Source organism: Panthera onca, chromosome A3, assembly GCF_046562875.1.
Source record: "Panthera onca isolate mPanOnc1 chromosome A3, mPanOnc1 haplotype 2, whole genome shotgun sequence".
NCBI lineage: Eukaryota > Metazoa > Chordata > Mammalia > Carnivora > Felidae > Panthera > Panthera onca.
Window position 1 is genome coordinate 73,593,390 of NC_138341.1, and position 26,032 is coordinate 73,619,421.

A 26,032-nucleotide genomic window follows, 5' to 3' on the forward strand; every position below is an offset into this window, starting at 1 on the left:
ATGCGGCACCCAGAGTAGTCAAATTTGTTGATACAGCTGAGAGTGGTGGCTACCAGGGAGTTGGTGGTGGGGCAGGGGAGTAATGCATAGTTACTGTTTAAATGGCTACAGAGTTTCAACTTAGAAGGATCAAAAAGTTCTGGAGATGAATAGTGGTGATGGTTACACAACAATGTAAATATTTAAGGCCACTGAATTGTGCACTTAAAAATGATTAAAATGGCAAATTTTACTTTATATATATTTTGCCACAATAAAAATATTAAATTTAAGTAAATCAATAAACCAGGGAGTCCAAACCCCTTATTGACAGATGAACTGAAAACTTATTTGGTCTGAACCACACAACTACTGGAATAGCTAAAAGAAACAAACCTGTCCTCCCCCACCTGCTCCTAAGTCCTGCCCCAAGGCCCTTTGGTGGAATGGGTTTCATCACCTGCCCTCCCTCTGCATCCTAGAAACCCTTTTAATTCTTGATTATCCATTTGGGGTTTCCACCTTGGGGCTGAACAGTTCTCCCTTCTGCAGGGGTGGGAATAAAAAGCGGTTGTGGGATGGCGGCTAAGATCCAGCCTGAGACCCTCTTTATAGGGAGGTAAAGTTCAGGACACCTGCTCCAAGTAGGTAAGTAAAGTAGCTGTTCTTTCCTTTGAGGGGATAAGGGATTTTGTAGGAACTTCACTGGTGGTTAATAATCTCCTTGTTCTCCTCTACAGCTAGTTCTGAGATCAGAGGTCCTTCACCCTCGTTCCCTGCCCCCAACATCCCTCTCTCCTCACACACTACTCTCTGCTACCAGCTCCTGGGGCCTCTTGGGTATTTGGCTTCCTTGCTAGATTAGACATTCTCTGAGAGCAGGGATCACATCTTCTTTGTAAATGCTACTCTCCCTCGCCCCATCCCCAATTCTCCTCCAGCATCTGCCAAGCACGTATGTTACCCAGGGCCCAGCACTCAGTAGTTCCCAGAGAATTAGGTTGCTTCACGCTTACAAGCTTACATATCTTGCCAGAAGGTACATCTTGGAAACGTGCCTGATTGTTCTCTGGTAACTTTGGAGGTCCAAGAAGGCCAAATCTGGGACAGCTGGGAAGAATCTGGGTGGGGCCTGGGAGTGGACAACAGGTCAGTGTAGGGTCTGAGCCGTGGGCAATGAGTGCTTGCTACAGAGCCTGGGAGATGAGCTGGGAAACCCAATGAGGTGGTCTTGAAAGCTGTCCTCTTTCATAACGAAAGAGCCAAATGTCAAGGATAGGTTAGCAGGACTGACTCTAAAGAGGTCTGTGGTCACCTTCAGGCACAGGACTGCCTCCGTTGGTCTGGTCACATGTGGGCGGATTTCTCCAACTTTGCCCTGACTGTCCCTGTGTCCCCAAAGCCAAAAGATGATGGCAGGAGGAGGAGAATGAGGGTTTATGGAATGTGGACAAGCCCCACCAGTCACTACTTTGATCAAAGCCAGACAACCAATCTTTTTCTCCCCTTTCTGCCCTTGGACTGAGCCTCTGGGCCAGAATCAGCTTCCATTTTTAAACAGAATCAGTTTCCATTTTTAAATGTTTGGAGACTTGTAAAAATTACCCGGCTCCCACCTTTCTTTCCTTTACTCTTCCAAGGTCTTATCAAGAAAAACTGTGAAAGACTTTGAAATGGGCAAAGATCCCTGGCATCCTTTCAACAGAATGCCAGGCATCATCTAGACTGTTGCCTGGACTATAGGACCCTACCCAAGTTAGCTGATTCTACAGGGATCTGTGCCTTTTATTGGTGATGACATTGCATCTCTGTAGCAATAGAAGTTAACTTAGGCATGGCTGATGCTGAGACACGGATTCCTGTTCCAGGGATGCAAAGGAAGACGCCAGTTCTGCACCTCTCAGCAAATCCCTTCCTGCATCCCTGATGGCTATATATGTATCTACATTTTGGATTCTCCCATGAGCTGGCTATAACATCTTACTGTTTCCCTCATTAACTAGTGAGTTAAATCAAGTTGAACACGTGTGTTCATTTTACATTTGCATAAGAGTCATGATTTTACCTTTTAAGAAATTATCCTTGGGGCACCTGGGTGGCTTCGTTGGTTGAGTGTCTGACTTCAGCTCAGGTCATGATCTCACAGTTTGTGGGTTCAAGCCCTGCATGGGGCTCTCTGCTGTCAGCACAGAGCTTTGGATCTGACTCTGCTTTGGATCCTCTGTCCCTGTCTCTTTGCCCCTCCCCTGCTGGCACATTCTCTCTCAAAAATAAACATTTGAAAAAAAAATGATCCTTGGGGCATCTGGGTGGCTCAGTAGGTTAAGTGTCCAACTCTGGCTTTCTGCTCAGGTCATGATCTCACTATTGTGTGAGTTTGAGTCGCATCAGGCTCTGTGCTGACAGTGTGGAGACTGCTTGGGATTCTCATTCTCCCTTTCTCTCTGTCCCTTTCCCACTCACATTGTCTCTGTCTCTCTCAAAAATAACTAAACTAAAAAAAATTATCCTTTAACAGTTTCAAATACCTGCTTTGTGCTTGAGCTGAAAGAATAGAGAGGAAAGGAAAAAAAAGGAGGGCAAGGAAGTGGGCAGGGTGGAAGGAGGAGTGGGAAAAGAGAAAAAGGAAAGAAAGGATAAGCCAAGAGGAACAGGATCAAGGGCAGAGCTAGGCAGGAGAAGGAGGGGAGGGAAGAGTGACGTAACCAAGGAAGAAGCAAAAGAAAAGAATCTTCTTATCCTGCAAACACACAAATGCTCTCTGTCTTCTGGAAGGAAAAGCCTTTATTTTGAGTCAGCTGTGAGAGGCCTTCTCAGTCTCTCAGTCCGAGAGGGAAATTATTTTCTGCCTGTTGTTTCCCAGGTCACCAGTTATATTAAGCCAAGGTCCCTTGGTGGCTGCCATCTATAATTTTTCCACTCCCTACCCTTTTGAGTCAGATCGCAAAATAAGGACATTTTGAAACTTGGACTCTTGGTGATCAGAATGTGGAGAATGTGGTCCAGGACACTCTCAGGTCTCGTGGAGCTGGCCAGGGTCCTTGTTGAGAGTCCTGCTTAGATCAGCAACAGGAGGGCAAACAGAGCCACCAGGTCGCTCCCATGGGTGCTCAGACCCTTGCCTGGCCCACCGAGACCACACAGTTCTAGGCCTTCTCCAGGCAGCAGGCCATAGCTGCTTCCACAGTGCCTTGTCTGGGGTTAGATGCAGGCTCTTTGCCCTGAAATGTCTCCACTGGCCTGGCATGGATCAGAAATGTGGAGAGTCAATTGTCATCATTCTGAAAAGCCCCTTCATAATATGTCCTTCATCTATCTTTCCAAACTTATGTCCTGCCACACCTACCACACATCCTGCATGCCAGCCAGGCCAGTCTCCTTGCCACTCTCTGAACAAGTCAAATATTTTCATGCCTCTGTGTCTTTGCTCTTGTTGTTCTCTCTGCCTGGAATGCCTTTTCCCTTTCTCCTTTGCCTGGTGATGTCATACTCGTGCTTTCCTCCTCTTTCCAGGCAGAGTGAATTATTTCTTCCCTTGAGTCTTCATGTGTACTTTATATACATCTGTACTTAGATGCAGCACTCATCACTCTGGTTTGTAATTATTTGCCTGTCTGCCAGTCTGTTCTTCAAGGGCAAGAACCCAGGCTTATTCATGGGCTGCCCTGGTACTTGGCTCAGTACCAGGCCAGCACATTCATTCAGTCATTTCACAAATTTATTGAGGACTGATTACGTGCCAGGCTGTTTTCTAGGTGCTGGATGGTGAACAAAACTGATAAAGTTCTCTGTTCTCATGGAGCTTAGATTCTTGCTCAGGAGGCAGACAACATACAAATAAACAAATAAATGTCAAGTAGCAATAAGTGCTAGAAGAAAATCAAGGGGGCTAAGGGCACAGACAATGATGGAGGGTGTTATTTTAGCCAGGGTGGTCAGAGAAAGGCCCTCTTGAAAAGGTCGCATTTAAATAGACACCTGAAGGAAGTGAGGGAGTGCGTCATGTTGGTATCTGGGAAATAGAATCCCAGACAGAGGGAACAGCAAGTGCAAAAGTCCTCAGATGGGAGCATGTTTGTGTGTTCAAGGACAGCAGCAAGGGCCAGAGGATGCCAGAGTAGTGAGTGATGGGAAAAGCTGTAAGACAGAGGCTCCAAGAAAGAAGAAGTAGGGGGCCAGAACTTAGAGCCTTCAGGCCAATGTAGAAACTTCAGCTTTTACTCCAGGAGACATGGGGAGCCATTGCAGTGCTGTCCCAATGTACATACATACAGGGCACACTCGTCTGCTTCAATCTGCTCTCCAGCTACACTAAATCTACTCAAGTCTTCTTTGAGGAGAGGAGAGATGAACTTATATTTTAGAGCATTCATGACCTTACATGACCTCTTGGCTACTCTCTGAAGTACAGACTGTTCAGGGTGGGTGCTCAAGAAGGTGACTGATAATGTGGGACTAGATGCAAGAGTGGCCTTGGAGGACAATGTGGGCGTGTCCTTGATTGGACAGTAAGTCTGAGCATCTGCTCCCTTTAATCTATGTTCTCCTCCTCCTTCTTCCCTAGACAAGTGTCCCCATTGATGAGGATTTTTCCGTGCCTGGGTACTGAATGAACTTGGAGAAACCAGGCAAAACTCATGAGAAATAAACAGAGACCCTGGCCTGCTAAACTGAGAGATACTAATCTTGCCTGTAAGGCTCACCCAACAAGTCACGGCTGACTTTGTGACTTGGAGGAGGAAGGCCCAATTCAGGAATTAATAAAAGGCAAAGCATGGCTAGAGAAACTAGCCTTTCACAACTCCAGCACGCCTGCAGTATGACTGTTGGCTCCCAATCACCTTCAGGAGGCCATGGCAAAGGAGCTCTAATAAAAGCTTGTCTGAGAGAAGGAATGAGACTTTGACCACCTACTCCTTCCAGGCCCCTTCCCAGGCACATGTGAAATATCCTCACTGCTAAAATATCCAATGAAGGTTGAAGGGGTGCCCCCTCTACCCCTCCATGCTCTCTCTCTAATGGTGGAATTTCAGGCATCAGGGAAGGCGCTCGCGAAGGGATTTCCGGTAGCGCCTCTATTCTTATCACACACACACAAAAAAAGCATTTATTCCCACCTCCTTTCTCCCAGAGAGGAACGCGGACACTCGGGACGGGTAGAGAGAGACCCAAACTGGCAGCAGGGTTCAAGGGCGTGCCCGCCTCCGGGCGGAATCGCGGCGCCCAGAGCAGTGGAGGTCGGCGTACGGCAGAGGGCGCAGAGGAACTGCTCCGTCTGCCCGGAGCCCAGGCTCCCCGGCCCTGGAGCACCCTCCTCCCACCCGGCCGCCTCCGCGCCCCACCGCCGAATCGCTGGCTCAGCCTCCGAGCGAGTGTGGGCACCGTCAGGAAGCACCTTCCCAGGCCACCCCGCAGCTATCATCTGCCCCCTTATCCGGCCGCAGCCCATTTTCCGGTCAACCTAGTCCCTGGTCTACAGGCAGTCTCGGACGCGCCACACCCTCCACAGGCCATCCCTCTCCTCCCGCAGTTCCTTCCTTTCCAGGTGTGGCCGGTGGGGGAGGGCGGTGCGTGGTCGGGAGAACTCGGGCTTGGGACCCGGACCGTGAGCGGTTTTGTAGAAAGAAGCTCCAGGTGAGAGGTCAGAGCTATTTCACCCTAGGCACAGGCCCTTGGCCCCCTGGCTCTTGCGTGAGGGCCTAGAGCACAGGACCCCGGGAAAGGAAGGAAGGCATCTGCAATGTTCGCTCCTGCAGGGCCTGGCAGGTGACAGGGGACATCGATATTGATTGGCTGAATGAATGCATGGAATGGAATGAAAGAAATGGGAAGTGGTCTGAGACCTGGCTCTGGCCAGCCCCATGCTGGCACAATACCTCCTAGCAGAGGTTGCCACACTCACCTTTGTCCTTGCCTGTCTCTCCCCACCACCATCTTCCCACCTCCCAGCTTTCCTTTCGCTTCCTGCCACTGCTCAAGAGCTTTCCCTAGCTGTCTGATCCCAATCCCTTCCCCTAGCTTTCAGATCTCTGTACAGTCTTGCCCCAACCTACGTACATACGTGGCACACTCTTCTGCTTGAATCTGCTCTTCAGCTACACTAAATCTACACAAATCTGAATATAACTTGAATTGGCCTTCCTCTGGTGGAGCCCCCACCTCCTTTTCCCCCTATCAGCAACACCTGCTCCCTTGCCTCCAAATCCTTCTCTTCCTTCAAGGTCCGGCTTCAGATTCCATTCCTTTTCTCCAGGAAGCATTCCCTGACTTTTTCACTCCAGAGTAGGTTTTCTCAGCTCTGACCTCCTATAGCATACACTCCCTGGCACTTGATTGGTACCAGTTACCTATGATGCTTTATCATGTATGCTTACCTACCTATGTTTTCTCTCCCACTGCACTGTAAACATTTGAAAGTCAGGTCCAAGTCTTATTTATCTTTGTAGCTCCTCCTTCAGTTTATCACACATTTATTGGGCATCTACTACATACCCGGTATAGAGTCTAGCATATATGCTCCCAAAGGAGTCTAGGACACAGTCCTCCATGATGACGTTCGGGATAAAAGAAGACAAAATGGGGCTTGAGGAAAAGTAGAGGGTGTGGCTCGGAAATGGAGCACTCGCTAGGAAAGTCCCAAATGACTTTCTTTGGTAGCATTCAGCATCCTGGATTAGGAAGCAGTCTCATTCTCTAAGGGAGTGTCTGCCCATTTATGGAGTCACTCACTCATCCATTCCCTCATTCATTCATTCATTCATTCATTTGATAAATATTTGTTGAGTCCTTACTTTACCCAGGTGACTCATAGGATTGGTCATACTGCAACCCCATAAGGGTTGGCTCTGTGTGTGTGTGTGGTAGGGAGCATTTGGTGTGAGTTGCTTCTTTGTCAGTTCCTGTTCAGAAGCATAAATCCCCACTGGAAATGGTTTTGGGAAATCCTAGATTTTCATGGAGGGGAGGAAGACCATCAACCCTTCCTGAAGGTAAGGTGCCCAGACTTTGCCTTATAGTTCACTTTGGAACAGCTTACTCTACCAGACCATGTTCATTTCCAAGTCCTTTCCTTCTGTGATCATTCAAGGTTTTCCAAAGAGCCCTCTGAGGTTAGGTCCATTTGCCAGATGAAAAAGCTGAGGCTAGGAAAGTTAAGGTTTTCCCAAAGTCACTGAGCTACAGCAGGGCTGAGCCTACAGCAGGTCGTTCACATCCTGGTCTCCTCAGCTTTATTGTAGGGGGCTTTGACCTAGACTTCTTTGGGACCCTATATGCTACACTTTACACCCGGTATGTGTAGATGCTTAACACGCTCCATCTATAGGTACACCCAGGGCTACAGAGGAGACAATCAGAGGATAGGAATCTCTGGCTCTCCACAATGAAGGAGGCAGGTCTCTGGAACAGGACATTTTATTTTTTTTTATTTTTTTTTTTTTTTCAACGTTTTTTATTTATTTTTGGGACAGAGAGAGACAGAGCATGAACGGGCGAGGGTCAGAGAGAGAGGGAGACACAGAATCGGAAACAGGCTCCAGGCTCCGAGCCATCAGCCCAGAGCCTGACGCGGGGCTCGAACTCACGGACCGCGAGATCGTGACCTGGCCGAAGTCGGACGCTTAACCGACTGCGCCACCCAGGCGCCCCTGGAACAGGACATTTTAAATTTCAGATCAAAGTGGTGGCCCCCATTATATCTGGCCACTAACAACTCCCCAGGTCTCACTCAGAAATTTAATGGTAACTAATTACTGAATCCTAACTCCAAACTCTAACTTAATGCCCCGATTCTAACCACTCCTTTAAATTATTCATTCCCTAATTCTAACCAGAATACATCACTCCACCCCTAAGGGCAACTCAGCACCTCCAAGATCCTGGCAGTCTGATGCTATCTTTAACATCCCTCATATAGTCCACAGTGGGCCAAAGCCTGCTGCTCTAGTATCGGGAAGCAAGAAGGTCCAAAATGAAGGTGCAAGCAGCCAGGGAGGGACTGGTAACACCATGAATTTGTCTTCGTTATGAAAGCAGCCAGTTTTTCTCCCCAGGTACCCAGGCCTTCATGTTGTCCCCAGGCCTTTCTGGAAGAGGGGGGAAAGAAATAGGGTGTTACTGGTTTTAGAAATATTTGAGAGAGGCCTAAAATCAGGCTAGGCTTAACAGAGGAGGTGAAGCATGAATGGAGGGATTCCAGCCATTCAACAAGTATTATACTAACAATTGAATGTGCCAGAGCACCCTGGCAAGCTGTGATTCAGATACAGTTCCTGCCCTCAGGCAGATTGCTATTTAGAGGTAACTGATTTTTTGGAGCACTGGCCATGTGTTAGGTACCTGTGTTACCTACTTTTCCATGTCATATTTTGTTTAATTGCTACAACCTATGGAAAAGAAACTCTTATTCCATTTTACAGATGAAGGAACTGAGGCTCAGCGCTAGTAAAGGGCAAAGCCAGAGACTTAAATGCTAAATCCTTTTCCTGCATTGCCTTTGGGCGGAGCAGGGGAGGGAAGTTTTCCAGTAACTCTGACATCTGTTCCTGAGTCAAATCGCCTCCACTAGTCCCAGGCCGCAAGTGTGGAGTAAGGGGATTGGGCCAGATTCTCTCCAAGGCTCCGCCCACTCCTGCTATGCTGAGCCTATCAGATCGTAGGCTTTGGGGGCGGGACCAGAGGCTGTTAGAATGGTAGCTTGCTGTCAGCCGTGGGTCAGATCCCAGGCTTCAGGAGTTCTCTGTGTTAGTTGTTGTCTTTTCCTTGGTGTCTGGCTCTACCCGTTTCCCTGTTGACCACCAGGATTCCAAGTCACTGGAGAATCATGGCCTACTCTTGCTTCCCATTAAAGTCAAGGTCAGACTAGTTTTGTCCCCAAAGCACCAAGCCCTGCCTTATAGGAAGCACCTCTGCTTCCACTTTATGGTCACCATAAAATAATGTTATTTAGTTAATTGGTATTTCAGGCAACTACTTTGCCTGGCCTTGTAGAGAATGGCCCCTGCCCTTAAGGTGTTTACAACGTGGTTATATATTAAAAAAATGAACTAATAAATAAGAGTACTGTAATAATAGATCACATTCGTAGAACACTAACTGCATGCCAGATGCTGTAGCTTTTAATAAAGAGTAGCTCATTTAATGCATAGCAACACATCACAGTAACTTTTCCCCTGAAACATATAACAGGGGTGGGGAGAGCTAGGGGAATGGCATCAGAGGAACTTACATTCAAGTGTAAATCCTGCCCAATGCTAGCTGAATGATGCTTGGAAGTTACTTAACCAGTCTGAGCTTCAGTTTTCATATCTGCTGAATGGTAGTGTTTTATACCCTATTGGTAAAGAGCTATTTTTGAGGGCTAAGTGGAATAATGCTTATGAAATACTTAGCATGGTGTTTAGGACAGAGTAAGTGCTTATGTGTTTATTCATTCGTTTTATAAATATTTGCTGAGTGCCAGGCACAGTTCTGGGCACTAGCAATAAAAGAGTGAACAAAACACAAAGCCCACTTACTTGCTATGGCTTACTGAATCTTGGTTTCTTCTTTTCTACCTGTATATTTCCATTCAGTTTCATGTTGATTAGCTCATTTTAAGTAGATATATTTACTTCCTTCATCTTTGCATCATCTTGGTCAAATAGGGGTAAAAGAGGATTAATTCCATGGGATGGATGGAGAAACAGAGGCCTAGAAAAATTAGATGATTTACACAATACATCTGTAACAAAAGCTTAATCACAGATTGGTCTCCTGTTTCCTAGCATGCTCTCCTTTAGGAATTTTCTCTTTTAGCATTCCAGACAGACTTATATCTTTGGTGAGGGGGGAAGAGGGGTGGTGGTGGCTGTGAGCTTTCCTCAGAAAGTACCTGCAGAGAGCTCACTGTTGGAGGTTCTAGCCCCTCCCACCCTCAGGTACTATCTACATGGGTGAAATAGAGTGCTGAGCATGACGGCATTAGGGCAGAGCCCTCCACCACCACAGACAGGTTGGTCCATTATGATAAAGAAGAACATATGGAGAAAGAGGTAAATGGTGATGGAGTACCCTCCCCCCACCCCAGCCCACCTAGCACCTAGCCCACTTTGGTTCTTTTCTGCTGAGACTCCTCCCATCCCTTCTTCCAAACTCACTGAGTTGATGCATGAGGATCCAGCAGGATTCCTGTGCAGAGTAAGAAAAGCACTATGAGTTGATTGGGTGTACACGATAAGTAGGTAAGAAAACTTGTGTTTAGTAAAGCTGGTTCTCAAATTTATTAATGTGCAGCAAAACTTAGCCTAAGCAAAAGTCAAAAGAGTGGGCAAAGATGATATACAAGCTTCTTCATTCATGGAAGAGCTACTCAGGATTGCAACACATTGGCAATAAGTCCAACAACAGGGGGCTCATTGAGTAAAACTGTGGCTTTCTCTACTCTGGAATGTTAGGTAGCCATGAACAATTTTACTACAAAATATATTTCCTGACCTGGGGAAATAACCATGATATATTTCTTTTTTTTAAGTTTATTTATTTTGGGGGGTTGGGTAGGGACAGCAAGAGAGAGGGAGAGAGAATCCCAAGCAGGATCCAAACAGTCAGTGCAGAACCTGATTCGGGGCTTGAATCCACAAGCCACAAGATCATGACTTGAGCCAAAGCCGGACACTTAACTGATTGAGCCACCTAGGTGCCCCATCATGATATATTTCTAAAAGGTAAAAAGCAGGCCAGAATATCAGGGAGATCCTCCAGGAAGAGGAGGCCAGGTCCAGCTCTCTTTGACACCAAAGAAAGCCTGGCCTGATTTATTTGTTTGTAGAGGCACGTCTCAACAACCTATAAGAAGTCCATCTTCTATAGAGGGTTTCAGAAATCAGTTTCAGATTCTCCTTCCTTCACCCTACCTTTTTATTTTGTAACCTTAGTCCTTGATGTAACCTAAAGTCCAGTAGGAGAAAGATCACACGAAAATCATGTTATTTCCTCTCAGGCTCAGCCAGGGCCTTTGCACAAGCTGTTCCAACTGAAGGAGCTCATCACAGAGCACATATCCCCCTACACACACACACACACACACACACACACACACACACACACACACTGCCCCCAGATCTCAGCTCAGTCATCACTTCAATTCATCTGGGCCATCTTCCTTGCCTTGACTTCCCTAACAGGTCCGTTTCCTCTCTGATACATCCTCACAGCACCATGTACTTCCTTCTCCTTTGTTTACATTTATTGTCATTATATGGTGAGTGTCCTCCATCTATGTTGTCTCCCTCTATGGCAACAAAGATGGTGGCCATGGATACTCTCCACCCTCTTTCCCACTCAGCATGATTCTTCCACAGGTTCTCAGCAGATGCTGGATGCATAGGTAGATGAATGACAAAGAGATGGCAGGACAGATGAGGCTGCAGGATCTAACCAGCAGGAACAGAATGATTACAGCAGATGTCTCCAGGGCAGGATGGGCTAGCTCTATACTTAGAGGAGTAGGTGCAATTTCAGGGTCACTAGGACAGCCCTCCTGGACCTGCACTCCAGTGCCTGATATCCCTTTTACAAAAGGAGACAAAGCCTTTGTTCCTTATAGTGTATAGAGCTCAGGCATGAATCCCACATTCCTGGAGAGGAGAGAGGTGCTTGGTGGCTTACTTACATTCATGCTAAGGGGTAAATGACTAATAGAGTCTTTCCTAAGAGCAAATTGTGATGGGACGTGGTGTATGCAGGAGGGGGGAGGAAGTTAGGGAGCTAGGCTAGGGACCCAAATGGGGAAAGGACACAGAAAAAGGAGTCTTAGGGCCTGATGCCAACCTTGACCCACAGTGTCATTTTGCCTTTGCTGCACGCAGCCTGGTCCTACTGGGTATTAACAGCCTTTTTGGTAAATCGGGTTCTGCAAATATTTGACGTCTGGAAAACTTTCAACAAAGATGGCGTTCAGAAGGCTGGCTCGGAGGCCCCAGGATGACAACCTAATTATGTTCCTTTTAATAGCTCCTTCCCAAGTGCTCAGTCAGGGACATCTGCTCTGCCGCGGTTGCACCTTCAGGGAGGAATATTTTTAACACTGTGATGCCACAAAAGGAAACTTCTGAAGGCTGGATGAAAATGGCCTCTGCATTCACAGTGCCTCAGGGCCCAGGTAGGTAGGGCCTAATGCTCTCCCCTTTTCCCACCTCCACCCCCTAAAACAGGGCCAGGCTCCTTTTCACAAGGAGAGGTGTTGGCTTACAAGGAAGTGGTTGTTATGTGTGTGTGTATGTGTGTGTGCTTGGGTGTGTGTGTGTGTGTGTGTGTTTTAAATATTCCTTTTTCAGATTTCACAGAGGTACATTTGATGTGCCAGGCTGCCTCACCCAGCTTCCATATAAGTGGGGTGTCAAAAATAACAACCAAGAACACAGCAAATCCTTTGATGCCAGCCCTCCCTGCATGGTACTGGGCCCTGTCACTGCTTCTGCTAGTTAACTATTCTTACTCCACACCCCAGAAGAGGAGCCCCCCGCCCCAATACAGATGCTAGTTATGTCAGAGGAAGGAAAGGGGAGAAAAATAAGAAAGGGAAGGATTTCTGTAGTTTGTTTACTAGAAGACTAGCTTGCTAGAAAGGCCACAGGCTGACAGGCTAAAGATGATTTGTCTTAAGGGAGGGTTCCTGGGATCAACGAGTGCAAGGAGAAAAGTGCAAGGAGCCCAAGAGATGATCTACTCTAAATTCTAGCCTCCTTTTCTTCATACAAGTTACCTGAGGCCCAGAGAGGTAAACAGACTTGCTTAAGGAGTTAGCTTTGACGCTTGGGTTGGCTCTCCTGTTTTTAGTCCAGAGTTTATTTTGGTGAGAGCTGCTCTATTAGTTCACCAAATCACATTGGCAGACTCCTGATGGAAGTGTGGCCTCATTATCTAGGAAGGCAGTTCTCTTTGTCGGAGTAATACCGTGGAGCAAGGAGGAGAAATGGGTCGTCCTTCTGCCGGCCAGATCACCTGGTCTGCTCTGGACTAGACACTCATATGCCCATCAAGAAGGAGATGCTGGGCAGCTGAGCATTGTTCTGTGCTGTGTTTACGCTAATATTTTCAACCCACATTGAGATTCAAGCTCATCATAAAGGTGTTTATACTTACTTCAAGTCCCTTCCATGCTTCTAGTGAGGACAGAAGAAGAAGCATTTCCAGAAAAGCTCCAAGGAAGGGCAAGTGGAGTGCAGGGTAAAAGGTGCTGCTCTACTCCCTGAGCCAGAGATCTTCATTTCCCAGCTGAGTCCCAGGACATCTGGCTCAGTGCAGCCCTCTCATTACACACTGAACTTGTGTTGCCTCTTTTCTTAAGCTCTCACTTGACCACCATAGACTTCTCTGGTTCCCTCACCTTTCAACTTCAGCCTCTGTTGCTAACCAGTTGCCCATTCTTTGGGTCTTACTTACTCAAATTCTGGAGAGGGAATGTGATTGACTCAACTTCCCTTTGGCTCCAGATGTTCTCCCTTTGGGGTGCCAGTTTTTGGATGCACTGGTCTTGGGTCAGGGGGGAGCTTCAGGGCCAATCCTTGTGCACTCAGCATAAGAATGAGCCTGTCGCTTGCCCGAGGGAGCTCTGGGGCCTGGTGGGCATCCCACTGCCTGGCCTGAGCAGTATTCACCATGCTGGAGATGCAGTGTTGGAAAGACTGAGGGATCTCTATGGGGCGGCAAAGGCAAGACAAGACCTTGGTGATAAGGCCTAGCAGTGGCTCTTAAAACTGAAGAAACAAGTGCTCAACAGTCACCACGATGGAGAAAATCTAGGCGGTGTGTGGGGAGGGTTGGGGAAGAGCAGGTGCACAGTATGTAGTAAGGTTGGTGTGTATGGTGAACTTGCCTTATTCACAACCTTGACCAAGGCCTTGACATTTATAATCAAATACTGTGACTATGAATATGATTACTACTACCATCACTACCACTACTCCTTCTCCCACTCCTAGCTAACACATATTCCATGCCAGACACTGTTCTAAGCACCTTCCATCTGTTAACTCCTCTAATCCTTATAATGCCCTCTGAGTAAGTACCATTCCCATCTTACCTACGTAGAAACTAAGACTCAGAGAGATTATGTGGAGCCAAGGTTATACAGCTAATAAGTGGAAGAGCTGGGATTCCAACCTGAGAAGCATGTGTTTTTAATGACTTTGCCATGCTGCCTCCCTGATAGAAGCAGGTGGCCAACTCCACTATGCTGTTTGAAAGGCACCATTTGGTCCTAAATACCCCAGAATGTCTCCCTCAGTTCTATCATGCTTGCCCTCTCCCCTCTGGTTCAGAAATTCCTGCTCTTAGTCACTACTATAGTGGAAGATATGGTAACCTCAGGAGAGCCCTTTGCCCTCTCCCATTAGACCTTTGGTCCTAAGCAGATGGGCAATAAGCATGGTGACTTCACTCTTAGGAGTTAGTTATCAAAGCCTGGTGGTTAAAGGAAGTGGCAAAAGTGGTGAAGAGATCCAGGGTTAACCTTGAACTCAGGCAAAGAAAGAAACCCATACATGGTGTATTGTACTGAGAAGCCTCAGGGAAGAAACCCTCCACCCCAATACCTATCATTCCATTATTATAGGTCTAGATCAGTGCTGACCCACAGAACTTGCTATGACAATGAAAATTTCCTATATTTGTGCTGTCCAATTTGGTAGCCCCTAGGCACATGTAGCTATTGAGCACTTGAAATTTGGCTAGTATAACTGAAGAACGAATTATTTTATTTTATTTATTTATTAAAAAAATTTTTTTATTAGTTTTCTTTATTTTTGAGAGGCAGAGAGAGACAGAGCATGAGTGGGGGAGGGGCAGAGAGAGAGGGGAACACAGAATCTGAAGCAGGTTCCAGGCTCTGAGCTGTCAGCACAGAGCCCCACGCAGGGCCTGAACTCACGAACCATGAGATCATGTCCTGAGCTGAAGTTGGATGCCTAACTGACTGAGCCACCCAGGCACCCCAATTTAGATCTACAGTTAAATGCCACATGTGGTTAGTGGCTATCATAATGGTCAGGGTGGTTATTGAGGCCTCCTTGGGAATATACATCCTCTGGGAGGCTCAGACCTTAAGCATTTCTTTCCCAAAACTTTAGTTCAGGGAGTGCAAGCTAGGCATAAGGGTGTCAGGCCAATGCATTTCATTTGGCCAGTATGAGGCTTTGGAATCTTTAATTCAAATGTCTTCAGCCAAGCAGGCATCTCCAGCCTCCATTTCCCCTGGTTTTACTCCAGGGCCAAGTCACACATTTTGCCACCTCTGAAGGAGTTTAGCTGCACCCAGCCTCGGTAAAAGCCTTCAGTGGTTCTCAACTTTATTTCATTTGCTCCTTACAGCAGCCACAGGGTAGAGGTAGAGTTGAGACTGTTATGCCCATTTTATGGGTAAGAGAACGAAGGTTCCCAGAAGCACCTGGAAGGGCCATTCTCCAAAGCCAGCTCCACCTTTCTTGTCTCATTTGAATAGACACTGGAAGCCTGGCTTACATCTGGGGTGTTGACGTGGCCCTCGTGGAGGAACCTTGCCCTGCCCTAGCTGCTGGCACTCACAGCCTTCAGAATGCTTCTTCCCCAGCACTCCATTCTTGTTTTCATTCAAACATCACCTTGATTCATTTTTAATGCAAGCCAGCTGCTGTTCTAAGCCTTACTTAATATACCACTTCCACTTACTTCCACTGCCTGCCTGCCTGGAAACTTAGTTCTTCCAGAGTTGAGCACACCTGGGGTCTATCAGCAGATGCATCTGGGTGAACTGGAAGGGAAAGAATTCAACCTTCCAACTACCACCAGCCCAAGACTGCTCCCCAGGCCTTCTGTCTACATGGAACCTGATCTTAGTCCCATCCCAGTTTTCCATCGGCACTGCTTATCTACTGGATTCTGGAATTTAACACCTGCTTGACCCATGCCCTGTTTCTGAATGACCGCCTCTGCCTCTCTCAGCCACCTATCAGGGCTCCCACTCAAGTTTCCTGCCTCCCTGAGCAACCCCACACTGAACTCTGTCTGCCCCCTCGGTCTTTCCTACCGCTTACTTTCCCTTTCTCTGGTGACTGCATATTTATACTACTGTTTGATTATGGCTGAGGAAAGAGACCTGCCTGCAATCAGGAGGTGCAGGTTATATGGCCTTGGGCAAGTACTTTGACCTCGTGGAATCTCCATTTCTAAAACTGGGATTTTTCAGGGGTTGGACCAGATTAGTGGTCCAGACTAGTTAGACCAGATTAGATTTTTTGAACTGTTTTCCCTAGGAGGGTTCCTCAGAGACTGCTTTGCTACATAGAAGCAGGGGATGGAGGGGAGCCAAGTGGATAGGAACTTCAGGATTTCTTCTATCCTCTCCAACCGGAGAACCCACTTTGATATGATTAATGGACCTGGGTTCTGAAATGCTGCACAGAGAGAGAAAGAGAGATTGAAAACTCCAGATTATCCATAATTAGATGATCCAAAAAACCTCTTACAGCTCTAACAAGGTAGAGGCAAAGTCTTTTCTCCCCAGTGAGTTATAGGCCCTTGCGGGCAGTTTGTGTGTAGACCACCCAATAGGAGCCCAATCAGTGCCTGTGCAATGAGGGAAGGAACATCGGACACTCTCTTGTTCTCTTCTGTGGTGTTCCATGTGTATCTCTTCTCAACAGCCAGATGGAAAGGCCTTACTTTTACACTTCTTGAGCATTCTCCAGAGAGCTTCTAGCACAGGGCCTGCAGTCTGACCTCAAACCCTTTCCCTAATTGAAAGATCAGGCCACGGCGGGGTGGGGTCCAAAACCCTGCGTGTGAGTCCCACCTCCTTTACTGCCTCCATGGTCTCTGACAGGGGACTTCAGGCCCTCTGAGCCTTAAATTTCTCAGCAAGCTAATACTGCTTATGATTTGTTTATTATTTTGAAGTCAGACTTTATACCTAGACCCCTCCCTCTTGCCCTGAGGTATTGTGCTCTCCCCAGTGTGGGAGGGTGAAGGGATATATTAATTGTTTCTACAGAGTCCACTTGCCCAGGGTAGAAACCACAACTGAAAGGTTCAGAGTTGAGCCTGTGAGAAGCAATAGCTTGCTAGTAAAACCCACACAGTAAGATGAGTCTTATAAAAATGACCACAGAGTGACAGAGGCCAGAAGAACTGTTTTAGAAGGGAGGGGAAAAAAAAGAGGTGGTTCATAGAGGGAAGCCATGGACCCTCTGGGCTGTGACCAGCCCACAGCACATGAAACAAAGCCATGGACCTGCTTGACCTCAGAGTCATCTTCCCATCTCTTAGAGCTTATGTCTACGGATTGTGACTGGTGTAGACCCAGCATGTCCTGGGGGACAAAATAATGAAGTCAGCAAGGTTTGTCCTCAATATTACTCCTTTGCTTTCTCTGTTCCCTCTCATTTTCCCATCTTCAGATGCCCAGAGCCTATGGGACAAGAAAGAAGGAGAATCCAGGGACAAGAAAGAAAGAGTGTATTGGAGTAGCACTCTCTCCTGGAGGTGGTGGTGACTGAATGTGAGGCCTCTCTCAGAGGGGGCTACATCTCCAGGGAATCTTGGAGAGAGGAATTCCCAAGCCAGAGGCCACGTGTGACCCGCAGATGTTTTTGGTTTTGGTCAACATCATGGTAACCTCAAGAGTTTTGTAAGAAAAAGAAAAGAAGATTTTACATAAAAATTTAGATTTCTGGCTTATTTTAGAAAATGGAAGAACTGAAAAGTACTGGCCACACATTCCTACTAAGAACTGGTTGAGTTAAGTGTTATCGCCCTCTTTAAAAGAAACCTTTGTTCGCTGGTTTGCTGCAGGCCCTACCAGTCCTTATTGCTCCCTGTCATTATATCTGGCCTCCTCCTTCCAGTTATGCCACTGTCTGGCTCCTGTAGCATCTGAGCTTGTGACCTTTGACTACATCCAAAGAAATTACACAGTAATAGGAGCACAGAGAACCATGAAGGCAATATTTCTGGGCAGAGGAGCATCTCCTTGTTCTTAACATCATTCCATTTGGGAGCCACCCTTCCTGGGAGAAGTGAATGTTGCTACACAGCCTTGTGTGGAGCATGTAGACTGCCAAAGGATTTGGAAAAAAGTTCATAAAGATCTGCCAGCTCCCTGCCCCCACAGCCTGCCCCCTCCAGCATCAGTAGTTGACCATTTCATCCTCATCACCAGTGAGTTCAGGCCCCGATTGCTCATTCTCTGTGACCCAGGATAGAGTCACCTTTGTGCCTGAGCCCAGCCTGACCTTGCAGCCGGTCCCATTATTAGGGCCCTTTGCTCTGTGCCAGCTGATCTCCGAGTCTGGGGCTGCCCCTCACCTGAGTGCCTGCCTTGGCTTCCTACCAGCCCTGCATTGCTCTGGGGACTGAGTTCTGCCCTGCCTTCCCAGGCAAGGTCCCTAGAACACCCGCTGCTGCCGCCAGAGTCCTTGAGCTGCAGGAATTTCTTCCTTCTTCCACCTCTGCCTTTCCCAGAGGCTGACCTGCCCTAACCCCTTAGGATAGGCCTTATCCTGTTGTGTGCCCAGCCCTGTGCACGATGCTGCCAACACAGGTAAAATTTGTCCAGGGAGTGGGGTTTAGGTGGGATTTTGGCTCCCACTGGCCATCTTTGTGCAGCTTTTGTGCACAACTGCACAATGACTCTGAATAGGTTCCCTGGCTCCTGAGCCCAGCCATCGCTGTTTGGCCTCATCCTCCCACTGATCTGGCTTCCTTTCTGATACCTATCCTCCAGTTCCTCAGCATTTCCTCTCCCTCCTTGTCTCACATCTAAGCCTGGAGAACATAATAATAATTTACATATTGAGATTTTGTCCGAGGCCGCGTACTAAGTGCTGCACATGTATTACCATATTGGATTCTTACAACCACCATGCCATCCCCATTTGCTGGCTGAGAAAACTGAGGCACAGAGAGACTGAGGAATTTCTTCAAGGCCCAGCAAAAATGGGTGACAAAACCAGGATTCAAACCTACGTCTGTCTGTTGCCACAGCTTATGCTTTTAACCACTCAACTCTGTTTCCAAATCAAAGAAAGCTAGAAGGGAGGGAGGCTCAGAGAAACCAATAACTTGCCTAAGATCACACAGTTCAGTGGTGGAACTCGAATTCAAACTCAGGTAGGTATTCTGTCACCAAGTCCAGAGTCCCTTCACCTGTTGCTGGTACTCTTAGGCTGCCTCTTTCACCGTTCTGTTTGCTTCTCAGCTCCTGGTGTATGATGGGGCACAGGAGGTGCTCAGGAAACCCTTGCAAACCAAAGGACTTACTTACCTCGCCTCACTTGATATGCCTTGTTGGAGCTGTTCTCTCATGGACTCCGAATTGCTTTGATATCAGCCAGGATGGCCTTGCCCACGGACATGTTTGCTCTTAGCTCAGACCTGGAGGGCCTGGAATTCCACCATAGAATGTAGTTTTCCTAGAAGGGGGACAGAAGACTATAAGGAATTGAATTTAAAGTCCTAATATTTCAGGATCCATGAGTTTTTCCGAAAGTTTTCTAAGAGAATGTGGGGAGTATGAGAAAGTAAAGTTCTGATTGAGGGTAGGTTGGGAGAGGACAGTGGGACAAATCTGGCACAGCAGGGTATGAAGACAAATTCTATTTAAAGTGGTTTTCCAGAAATCAGAGCCTCTTGATCCTCTTTCCTTGAACTCTGTATCTCTGGGTTTGACCTTGTCTTTGGGCCCTACAGTCCCCTGGTCCAGGTCCTTCTTCCCAGCTGGGGAGGTTAGCTCAGATACCCCTGGGGAGAACTTGGGGACAGGCAGGGCCCTAGTATAGAGCCAGCAGAAATGCCAGCTTCACAAAGCAAAGCTTCCACACCTGTCCCCTTCCAGCAGTCCTATGCCTGGCCATCGCCCCTGGAAATAGTCCCGCCAAGCAGCTTGGCATGTTAGTAGCTCTAATGGACAGTAAACTTTGTGCAAGCTTGTAAGAGCTTTGGATTCCCAGGCTGCCTGGTGAAAACAGGTTTCTTAGAGGCCCATACCAGACTTAGTTTCTGGCAGCATGGTTGGGATTAAGGACTTTCCAGAACCTTCACTCAATTCAATTTAAATGAGCAAGGATTTACTTAGCCTCTCTGAGTGCCAGCACAGTTTCTGGAGACCAGTGTAGGAGATTCCACTAACTCTTCTCCTATTCCAATCCTTTTTTACATCTGCTAGTAGCTCAACTTTTTTCCTTCTTTTTTTTTTTTAACTTTTCTTTTTTTTTTTTTTTTTAATTTTTACAGTTTGTATTTATTTATTTTGAGAAAGAGAAAGAGAGAGAGCAAGAGTGTGCAGGCAGGGGAAGGGCAGAGCAGGGTCGGGGGGAGAGAGAGAATCCCAAGCAAGCTCTGTGCTGTCAGTCCAATCCCATGAACCCAGAGATCATGACCTTAACCAAAACCAAGAGTCAGATGCTTAACCGATGGAGCCACCCAGGTGCCCTAGTAGCTGAATTTTCTTAAAGCCAGCATTTCATGTTTCAAGGCTTTGGAGTAAGACAGACATGGGTTTAAATTCCTCTGCCACTCACTAACTGCATGACACCCACCAACACTGAGCTTTAGTTTCTCCATCTGTAAAACATCAAGCTCATAGGGCTGTACATGAGAATTAAATGAGATTGTGCATGAGCTTAGACCAGGGCCCATCACCCGGAAGGCCGTGATCAGTCAATGGTAGCAATCAAACCAATAAGCAAATAAAACTATAAAGCCTCCCTGCTCTTATCAAACATCCCTTTGCTCAGACACCTCCCATAATTTTCTACCACACATAGGACAAAGTCCTACCTTCTTTACCTGGCACTCAAGGCCTTCCACATAGAGCCACATTTCAAGTGCTTACTAACTGCATGTGGCTTATGGCTGCCATGCTGGACAGCACAGAATAGAACATCTGATGGTTGCAGAATGTCTACTGGGAAGCCCTGTTATAGCTGGTAGTATAACTGGGTGGGGGGTGGGGAGCAGAGAGTGTGGGGAGGGGCAGGGTGAATGTTTCCATCCTGGTATCTGTTTATTTTATGGGGAACCTGAGCCTGTGGCCTCTCAGGTGTCGGTTCTGATTCCTGATGAAAGGATCTGAGGTGAGGGCCATAGTGTCCTGCTGTCCTGGCCTCTAGCCAGGTTTTCCAGTTGCTTCTAGGTCTCAGCCTCAGCTGGACTGGGCTGACAGCGTCCATGTCATGGGCTGGGGAGCCATCCAGTCCCTCCTGGGCCCTCTGTTTTCTACCTGCCCAGCTTGTACCTTCTTTCCTTCCTCCTGGCTGGAGCTTTTCCTTCCAGTCTCCTGCAGTCTGCTAGTACTTCACTTCTCTCATCCCTCAGGGCTCTTTGGCTTCCCTAGGCCCTTCTTCCCACCACCTGGGCCACAGGGTCTGCTGTGAGGAGCTGGGCAATCCCCGGGGGTTCTCTTCTTTAGGACCCTCTGCTGTACCCTATTTTGCTTGAATTGTTTCAGGGGCAGTTTGGTCTCTCTGGCTACAATGCCAGCCCCAGAGGGCTGAGCTGTTATCTCCTATTGATTTCCCACAGCACCAGAGGATGAATGAATGAATGAATGAATGGGTCTGACAGGCAGTGAACCCCTCCTGTTTCTACCTGTCACCCTTTGCCCTTGCCAGGGACTCTGAATAAGAACTGTGAGGGATGGTCTCCTGTCCTAATTTAGGCCAGCAACTCCAGGTAGGAGTCAGCCACAGTGACACTTTGTCTGTATGTCCATCTGGGAGAGTGTTGGAGACTGTGAATGATTTATGCCTAGGAAGGGTAGTGGGTATTCGGGAGTTTGGGGGTGGGAAGGTGGATTTTGAGACAGAACTGGAAGAGAAAGGCACAGAAGTTGGGGGGCACAATAGCAATGAGAATAGTGGGGGTAGGGAAACACAGGGAAGAGGGTGGGAGAGAGGGAAAGCAGGGCACAGAGAGAGAGGGAGAGATCCTTGCCTTGCACATCTCCTGCCCCCTGACGTGGCTGTGCTGATATCCCCAGCACTAATTGCTTCAATTAATAATACTGCTCTATAAAATTTCAGCAGCTGAGAGCAAGTGCAAGGGAAGATGACATAATGCATTAATAATGCAGGCAGCCAATGGAGCTGGGCTCCTGGGGAGCTCCATTAAGGAGCCACTGCTGCTATCCTCCTCTTCGCATCAGCTAACACTCTGGGCAGGGCAGTGAGCGTCCTTGGGCCTCTGCAGACTGCTGGGCTTCAGAGCTGTGGCCGCAGAGGCAGCGCCAATGGACAGGAGGCTGGGACAGCCTCAGTCTTCCCATAAACTCTGGAAAGCACTCCTCCCCCACTCTTTGATCTGGACAATTGACGTTTTCTCAATCTTATGTAAGTGCTACACACTTTTTCAAGATTGCTGCCTTAAATCCGCCCCCCCTCCCCTGCTCCTTCCCGACCTCTCAGATTAGCAGCCCCTCCCCCACCTCCACCACTGGCTGAAGTTCCTGGAGCAGCTTTCCTGATTGTTTTAAATCTCCATCTCATCTTTCTCTTTGCATCTGCATCTCAGTCTTTTTGTCGCTGTCCCTTAGGGAGGGAGGTAATCCTCTCTTTCAGGACAAAGAGCCTGTCATCCTAAACATGTTCAGCTGGTTTCTCTCAAGTCAGCATCAGCATCACCCAAAGCCCTCTGTAAGCGTCTGCACATGCACAACAGTCTGTCCCCGAAACTGTGCCAAGGCCAGGGGCTAAGTGTGGCGCTGGGAACAAAGGGGCCAGCAGCAGGCATCCAGATCCTAAAGCTGCAGGTCACTACGTGATTTTATACTGGTGCAAAGCCAGCTCTTTTCCCACTTGCCTGCAAAAACCAGTCCTTGACCATCCCAAAGAAACCCTCTAATTCAGGGCTTCTCATTCTGGGGTTTCTCTAAGAAGATGCTTCAGAGTGCCGCAGAACCCCTGGAAATTGTATGCAATACTCTTTGTACATATGTGCATTTCTCTGATAAGAATGTCTACAACATTTTCCTGTGTTCTCATGGGTCCTGAATCCCATGAACCTCAATAATCTTAAAATCCAGCCCTAACCTCCTTGGGCAGTTAGGTCCTTAGGTAGCAGAGGTATTTAGATGGATCTTTCATTCCATCTCTGCATCTATGGCTCTAGATGAGGCCCTCTGTATCTCGCCTGGATTGCTGTAGTCAAAGTTTATGTCAAAGGGGGCCACAGGCTAGAAATAAAGAAGGTGAGAAGAGGCCCAACATTCATCTACGGCTCAAGTGAGAACGAACACTCATGCTTCAAGTCTTGGCATCCAAGCACAGCCCGGTGCCTCTCTTTCACGGTAGGACTGAAGTTTGTGTTGGCAATTCAAAGTGTTCTCCAGAACAGGCTTCCTTTCCAAGGAAGAAAGGTAGGAGACAAACATGTGTTGGGCACTTTCTATGTGCAAGGTTCTGTCCCAAACAGTCTGGTGTGATCCTGCTCACATACCAGGAAGGCAGATCCTCCGGTCCCACTTCACTGAGGAGGAAACTGAGATTCCAAGAGGTTAAAAAACTTGAGTAGTAGAGTCAAGATGTAAACTGAGGCCTTTTTGCCATTCAAATCTAGCACCTTCCATTATATAGAATTGCCTGGCCTTAAACAGTAGCTCTTGGAGGGGCATTTTCTGGGAGCAAGCCTGGCTAATTCCCACCTCCATGCTCTCATTTCTCACTGCCTGTTCTCCACATGTGTAAGTCTTACCCTCTTAAAAGAGACCTCACTTAAATCCTACTACCACCATCAAGCTTTTTCTAGATAGATTTTCCAGAGTGACTGCTTTGTATGGATGAATGATGTGAGTGGATGTTAAGTATACAAAGGGGTGGGCTGCAGTGGACACTATTTTTAGCCAACACCCATTTCCCCATTTATTCTTGTCTAACAGATCCTGATTTCTATAGGATATTTACTCCTTTTTCACTCAGTGGACAATGACCCATCTCCAGCCCAGGAGGGAACTGCAGTTGGTTTAAGCCAGTCACAGAAATGTTACTCCCTCACCAGTGGTCAGCCTAGGAAAGGGCATGTGACCCAGTTCTGGCTGGTGAGATGATGGGAGAGATCGCAGGGGAGCTCCTTGGAAAGAGACAGTCTCTCCCTCTTCAGTAGGATATTTCCATGCCTGGAATTGCTGTGGGCATCCTGTCACCCACTACTCAAGGGGGCAGAGAAGTAGGAAAAGGACTTCTTGAGCTGCTGTACCAAGCATCACGAGCCTGCCTTCCTCTGAGCCTCTGCTATGAGGGATAATAAACTCCCTTGCAGTTAATGCCAATTTGAGTTGACATTTTTTTGTTATTGCTGACAAAAACCTCACAGCTGATACATTCTCCCTTCTTTAACATACAGTATTTGTACTGTTTGTCTGACACGTATCACATCAATTGCCTTATCACTTCTTTTGTGTTGTTGTCTTGTGTTGTTATTTAACTTTTTCTGTGTTTATATCTTGTCGGTGAAGACTACACCAGCTCTTCCAGCCCACATAGATGTTCTCTGAATTTTTATAGAGATTCCAAATAGCAGCCAAATCTGTCATCCATTCATTCCAGAATATTTATTAAGCCCCTATTATGTGCCAGACTCTGGGCAAGAGCTGAGGATACAATAGGGAACAAGACATGGTCTCCATCCCTATAGAGCTTACAGTCTATTATGGACAGAATGTTTGTGTCCTCCCCCCGCCCCACCCCAATCCATATGTTGAAATCCTAACCCCCAATGTGTGGTATGTATTTGGAGATGGGGCCTTTGGGAGTGTAGCCCTCTCGAATGGAATTAGTGCTCTCATAAAAGGGATCCTGGAGGGCTCTTTTGCTACCATGTGAGGACACAGAAGATGGCCACCTATGAACCAGTTAGCAGGTCCTCACCAGACACTGAATCTTTGGTACTTCAATCTTGGACTTCTCAGACTCCAGAAGTATGAGAAATAAGTATTTGTTGTTTAAGCCATCCAATCTATGGTATTTTTGTTATAGCAGCCTGAATGGGCTAAGACACAGTTTTATTGGACAACCTGGATGTCAATCAAATAACCTCAGGAATAAATCTAGAATGATAGCTGGGAAGATTAATGAATGGAACGACCCAGAGCTATGCTGTGGTATAGTAGGGGGACATGCACTAGCCTGGGGGTAGGGAAGGTGACTCAGAGAAATTGAGATCTGAAGGATCCAGGGAGTAAACTGGGTAAAAACCAAACGGGGAAATGCATTCCAGGTTGTGAAAACAGTAAGACCTGTCCTCTCTGCTCCATCCCTACTACCACTGACCTGATGTAGGCCCCCATCGCTTTTCATGTGGATTATTGTTGCTTCCTAACTGGGTTCCCAGCTTGCAATTGTGTTCCTTTCAAGTGCATCTTCCTCCCAGCCATGAGAGTTAGTTATTAAAAACCCTTTGGTGGCCTCCACCATATACCAAGACAAGGCCAATTTCTTTAAAAAAGTTTTTTTTTTAATGTTTATTTATTTTTGAGAGAGAGACAGAGTACGAGCAGGGGAGGAACAGAGAGAATGGGAGACACAGAATCTGAAGCAGGCTCCGGGCTCTGAGCTGTCAGCACAGATGTGGGGCTTGAACCCACAAACCATGAGATCATGACCTGAGCTAAAATCAGATGCTCAACTGACTGAGCCACCCAGGCACCCCAAGGCCAATTTCTTTAATAACGCTCTGCATGATCTGATTTCTATTTGCCTCTCTAGCCTTATTTTCTGGCTCTCCCAAGTTCTGAGAACTCTCTACTTGTAGTTTTCAATCATACCAGACCATTGGATATTTCTATACTGTTCTTTGTGCCTACAGCATTCTTCCAACCTTCCTTTGGGTGATTGCCCTGACTCAGCTGGGGCATTGTATCACCTGGATTGGATTCAGTGGTCCCTTCTGTGCTTCCACAGCGCTCTGTGCATATTGAAGTTGTCTACTGACATGTCTTCCCCCAACTAGAACCGAGCATGTCCAGTGTAGGGAACATGTCTCATCCATTTCTGTACCTGAGAACTTACTAAAGCCTGGCACACAGCATTCCCTCAGGAAACATTTACTG

At 47.3% G+C, this 26,032-nt stretch overlaps 2 long non-coding RNA genes across 3 annotated transcripts in view; one reads left to right on the top strand and one right to left on the bottom strand.

The window, feature by feature from the left end:
• The window catches only part of LOC132661766 (uncharacterized), a 130,781-nt gene that overhangs the window by 46,149 nt on the left and 58,600 nt on the right, over nucleotides 1-26,032 (bottom strand). Inside the window, exon 3 of the long non-coding RNA XR_009602401.3 lies at nucleotides 19,256-19,403. This is a non-coding gene — a long non-coding RNA (uncharacterized LOC132661766). The remainder of the gene's footprint in view (nucleotides 1-19,255; nucleotides 19,404-26,032) is intronic.
• LOC132661771 (uncharacterized) lies at nucleotides 5,144-19,615 on the top strand. 2 transcript variants are annotated; one of them, XR_009602403.3, is made up of 4 exons: nucleotides 5,144-5,524; nucleotides 11,971-12,118; nucleotides 17,391-19,101; nucleotides 19,190-19,615. It is a non-coding gene; the product is annotated as an uncharacterized LOC132661771 (long non-coding RNA). The 2 variants fall into 2 exon arrangements; XR_009602402.3 differs by having other exon boundaries at nucleotides 5,154-5,524; nucleotides 17,391-19,615.